Raw genomic sequence first — 5563 nt, 5'->3', positions numbered from 1 at the left:
AACAAAAAAATACAAAAATTAGTCAGGCGTGGTAGCGCATGTTTGTGGTCCCAGCTACTTGGGAGGCTGAGGTGGGAGGATTTCAGCCCCGGAGGTTGAGGCTGCAGTGAGCCGAGATTGTGCCACCGCACTCCAGCCTGGGTGACAGAGCAAGACCTTGTCTTTAAAAAAAAAAAAAAAATTGGCGTGGCATGGTGGTGTGTGCCTGTAATCCAAACTACTAGGAAGGCTGAGGCAGGAGGATCTCTTGAGCCCAGGAGTTTGAGGTTGCAGTGAGCTATGCTGGTGCCATTGCATTCCAGCCTGGGCAACAAAGCAAGACTCTGTCTCAAAACAAGAAAAAAGACTGTAAACCATCTCATTAATTATTTTTATTTTGATAAGATGTTGAAGTGATATTTTGGATAATGCTAACATTTTAGGTGAAATAAAACTAATTTCACCTGTTTCTTTGTAACTTTTCTTTTTTTTTTGAGACGGAGTCTCACTCTGTTGCCCAGGCTGGAGTGCAGTGGCGCAATCTTGGCTCACTGCAAAGTCTGCATTCTGGGTTCACCGTGCCCAGCCTCTTTTTAACTTTTCTAAGGTGACTACTAGAAAATGTAAAATGACGTATGTGTCTGGCACTGTATTTCTACTGAAAACCACTGCTCTAGAGAGAAATGGTCTCTGGGGAGGCAGAAATATGAGAACCACAAGAGAGGTGGATGGAGGGAAGTGACAGACACATCTGGTGGGTACCTTCAGGTGCTGACAGCGGGAACCCAGGAGATTCAGGTGTGGACAGGCCCCATCTATGCACAGCAGGAGAGGAGCATGGCTGACACTAGGGGTGCTGAGCTGACATACAGAACTATTCAGCTTTATAAACATGTGAAAAACATACCGCTAAGTCACTGACAACCCACAGAACAAATCATAATAGAAATGAAAAAACAGCCGGGCATGGTGGCTCATGTCTGTAATCCCAGCACTTTGAGAGGCTGAGGTGGGCGGATCATGAGGTCAGGAGATCGAGCCCATCCTGGCTAACATGGTGAAACTCTGTCTCTACTAAGAATGCAAAAACAAAATTAGCCGGGCGTGGTGGCGGGAGCCTGTAGTCCCAGCTACTCCGGGGGCTGAGGGGGGAGAATGGCGTGAACCCGGGAGGCAGAGCTTTCAGTGAGCCAAGATTGCCACACTACACTCCAGACTGGGCAACAGAGCAAGACTCCATCTTAAAAAAAAAAAAAAGAAAAAGAAAAAGAAAAAAGAGAGAAAATTAATCTCGAGGGAAAATATAAAACACTTCTTCATGAACATTAGAGAGTCCTAACAACCAAAACATCTGGAATTAGGGTAACTGAAATGGCAGTTTAACCCTCCTGAAGGAATGTTAATTTCTCACTAACAGTACTTTAAAGTTAGGGGTAGAAAATTATTTTTTATAGTGTTTCACAAGCATTAAAGTTACAAATCCAAAATCACGTTCTTCTCTGACAGGAACTCCTCCTCAAAACAGAAGAAGCCTATAGGACTTTAACCTGGAAACTACTCAGGGAATCTGGAATATTCCTTCCGGGGGTATCTACAATTGAAACCTGGCAGTAATTTAAAACAAACCAGACAACTCTTGGGGTATGGTTGGAGCCTGAAGTCTACAGATGGTTCATTTTATATGCTGAGGTCTGAACAAGATGATTTTAACCTCTTAAAATGAGAGAAACAAAATACAACAGAATAAATTAGAAGAGAACACAGATGAGTGGTTTAAAGGGCCTACTTGCTGTGTTTCCTCTGGTCTTCAGGTCTCCTCGCTGCTGCGGGATCCAGGAGCAGCTCTAGACCAAGAAATGGGAGGATTTTAGAGTGACTGGTGAATTCTCTATCATCTGCAGTTAGTAAACATTCTCCGCAGTCTATGCAAAAAGTAACAAAACCACTGCAGATGACAAACACCAGGTAACACATATGCTACCTCCCAAAAACCTACCCACAAGCTCAACAATTTTAAACTGTTAGGATCATTGGCTCTGATCACCATGACTTGAGGTCACAACCAAACCGTCAAGCGCTAAACAGAGAGAAGGTTTCCACTCTTAATCCACTGTGTGGAGAAGCACAGAGCTTACCCATTGGGGCGCTGCATCAGAAGAAACGTGCACACACCGGGGTGTGCGTTTGAAGGGAGCGATCAAACTACCACTCCCACAGCTCCTCTGTTCACGGGCACTGCAGTCTATGGCCTCATGTCCTTTGGGGGACGCAGTGGGAAGGTAACCCACATGCCAGTGACACCATCAAGAAACAGACACTGTGGGACTTTGCCCTGATTTCTTGGGGTCTTTTCTCTTTCCCCTTTGGGTTATATGTAGACTTCCCCACTGTCCGCCTGACCACTCTCGTGCAGCCCAAAACCATAGCCTAAGTCACCAGCTAGGCCTTTCTTGGTGTAACTATTGAAAGGTGAGCCTCACCTGTTCAACCTCTAGAGAGATTTCTTCAAAATCTGGACCTAGAATAATATGTAAACAAGATTTGCCTCAGTACGTTTGGCTTCTTCCTTCTTGGGGGAAGCCCTTAAGAAATATCAGCCCCTTGGCCAGGCGCCCGCCTGTAATCCCAGCACTTGGTGAGGCCTAGGCGGGCGGATCACCTGAGGTCAGGAGTTCGAGACCAGCCTGGCCAACATGGTGAAACCCCGTCTCTACTAAAAATATTTTAAAAATTAGCTGGGCGTGGTAGTGGGTGCCTGTAATCCCAGCTACTCTGGAGGCTGAGGCAAGAGAATTGCTAGAACCCAGGAGACGGAGGTTGCAGTGAACTGACACGGTGCCACGGAACTCTAGCCTGGGAGACAGAGCGAGACTCTGTCCCCCCAGAAAAAAAGAAGTATGAGACCATTTATCCAACAACTCCTTGTGACCCTCCTTCAGGAACACAGGGCAAATCCCCCCAGCTCCACACACTATAGCACAGGACAGACCCACAGAGAACAAGACCCCAGAGAAGCCACCATCATACAAACTCGGGGCAGGGTTTCCACCATCAAATGCTCGAACCTGCAGTGGGCAGGGGAGGGTGGTGGGTCCTGAGCTCCAGATTTTCATGGAGGTGGGAGGTGGGCATTAGGCTTTGAGGAGACGTGTAGGCCCAAATTACATCTCTGCAAACTCACACACAATGAAGCTTACACCAGGTCGGGTGAGATGGTTTAGAAATGACAGAAAGCCGAGGAACAGGCTGAAAATATGGGCTTCTCTGTAAACTGTGAGGATGGTAAATGCCAGCAACACCCCAGGAAGTGTTTCTAGCCGCATTTCTTCAATTAACAGGGCAAAGTTAGAGCAGCAACAACCAGACAAGGGCCAGGCACTTCCCCTGGGGCAACTGATGTAAACCTGGAAATCAGCCACCCTCGGTGTCACCATTTCATGATGAATCAAATATACAGAGAAGTTCATTGACGGGTTCGGCATCAGAAAGCTAATAAATAAAGCCAGAGTCCTAGGCATATACTGAATACTCGCTGACTGAAAATCAACCTCACTGGATAAGCGCAAAGAAATTCACTTTCCACATCCCTTAAGAATCCTCTCTGGTGGGTATTTGCTCTGTAAATTACATACGACAGAAGAAAAGGAAGAAAATGAAAACTCAGGAAAGTAAACACACTTCTAAACTCATGAATAGTAAAATACGGAAATATCCCTGAGAATCTATGAGAATATCCAAAGAACATGCAAGATAGGAGGGTAAAAAGTCCATTTGGCAAAGCCTACAAAGTGAGTCCAAAATACGGTTCACAAGGAAACTTACCTTCCAATGCATCCAAAACAACAATAGCAAAAGAAGCTCCTGATTCCTACTGAAGTGAGAATAATATCAGCAGAAACAGAAGGAAATCAGGCCAAAAAAAAAAAAAAAAAAAGTTACAGGCCAATTTCTAAACCGCTGTTAGATCTAAAACAAATGAGAAAGTCCTGCCCTAACCAATAAACCGGAACAAACACTGCATTTCAAACACTGGGGGAAGTGGGTGAGGGTGAACCTGTTCTGTGCAGGACCCTTCTAACATATGGGAGAGTCTCTGACGACTCCTCAGAATTATGCCATCAACTACAAAAAACACAATTCATAGAATTTCAAAGGAGACCAATTACTTAGAAATGCAGCTATCAGGATACTTTAATTTTTCTGATATATTCATAGGCGTGTTGCTGTGGTAGTTTTAAATAATGGTTGAACATTTCTTGCCACTCCTCCCTTTGAGAGGCAGAATTGATGTCCTGTCTCCCCGATCCTGGGTGGATTTGCTGAGCTACCTCATAAAAGACCACTCAGCATCCGCCCTGGAGCCCTGTGCCACCTCAGAATTCCGACTACCCTGAGGCTGCCAGGCTCTAAGGAAGTCAAGGCCATATGGAGACACTACATGCAGGCACTCAATCCCAGCTGAGCCCCATCTTCCAACATCCCAAGCCAGGTATCAGCTGTGAGGGAAAAGCCTCCAAATGCGTCCAGATCCCAGCTGTTGAGTCTTCCGTGCTGAGGTCAGACATCACGGAACAGAGACAAGTGGGCTACCCTTGGGCCCTGTCTCAAATCCTGACTATGAGCATGAGAATCCACAAACATAATAAAATGATTATTTGAGCCACTAAATTCTGGTGTAATTTCTGCCATAGTAACAGTGCCTGTAACAGCCACCTCAACACATTAAGTAACAATAGCAAGTAGCAAGTCATCACCGGGAACTGTTCCTTGGAACTGTCTTGGGAAGCAGTGACAACCACAAAGGCTATTTGGAGATGTTGTCAGATGACATGAAAACTGCTGTGGTCTCACTGCTAACAATGCCCCATACCCGACGGGTCTACAGCCTATATTCAACATGGAAGGAAACACCCCATTTTGGTTAGAGGAATGTGATTTATATGTGTATATATATAAATCGGCCGGGTGCGGTGGCTCACACCTGTAATCCTAGCACTTTGGGAGGCCGAGGCGGGCAGATCACCTGAGGTCGGGAGTTTGAGACCAGCTTTGACCAACATGGAGAAACCCCACCTCTACTAAAAATACAAAATTAGCCGGGCGTGGTGGCGCATGCCTATAACCCCAGCTACTCACGAGGCTGAGGCAGGAGAATCACTTGAACTGGGGAGGCAGAGGTTGCAGTGAGCCGAGATCGCACCATTGCCTTCCAGTCTGGGCAACAAGAGCGAAACTCCGTCTCAAAATAAATAAATAAATAAATAATCAAAATCAGTATTATAGTTCATAAAGGAAATCCCAAAACCTCCTTAACTGGTTGTTTCTTTCACAAAAGTTACTCTACACACGTGCTCCAAAAATAAGATTTCAAAGACACTGGGGAAAATACTACTACTAAGATATCAAAACCAGGAATTATTTCCTTTTAAACAATTCCAAACTAACTCGCTGTGCCTTTCAAAGAAATTTCCCACAAGAAATATGATTTTATAAGGCCGGGCGCGGTGGCTCAAGCCTGTAATCCCAGCACTTTGGGAGGCCGAGACGGGCGGATCACGAGGTCAGGAGGTCGAGACCATCCTGG

The 5563-nt window shown here is 45.6% G+C and overlaps 1 long non-coding RNA gene across 1 annotated transcript in view; it reads right to left on the bottom strand.

Moving 5' to 3' along the window:
- Nucleotides 1-1053: 1053 nt before the first annotated feature.
- LOC105543056 overlaps nucleotides 1054-5563 on the bottom strand; it is a 36934-nt gene continuing 32424 nt past the window's right edge. The window contains exons 3-6 of the long non-coding RNA XR_001006570.1: nucleotides 3802-3847; nucleotides 2460-2497; nucleotides 1766-1823; nucleotides 1054-1219 (exon numbers count right to left, since the gene is read on the bottom strand). This is a non-coding gene — a long non-coding RNA (uncharacterized LOC105543056). The remainder of the gene's footprint in view (nucleotides 1220-1765; nucleotides 1824-2459; nucleotides 2498-3801; nucleotides 3848-5563) is intronic.

The sequence above is a fragment of the Mandrillus leucophaeus genome, unplaced genomic scaffold (genome assembly GCF_000951045.1).
Source record: "Mandrillus leucophaeus isolate KB7577 unplaced genomic scaffold, Mleu.le_1.0 Scaffold274, whole genome shotgun sequence".
Taxonomy (NCBI): domain Eukaryota; kingdom Metazoa; phylum Chordata; class Mammalia; order Primates; family Cercopithecidae; genus Mandrillus; species Mandrillus leucophaeus.
Note: the sequence above shows the minus strand (reverse complement) of the source record. Positions and strands in the feature narration are given on the sequence as shown.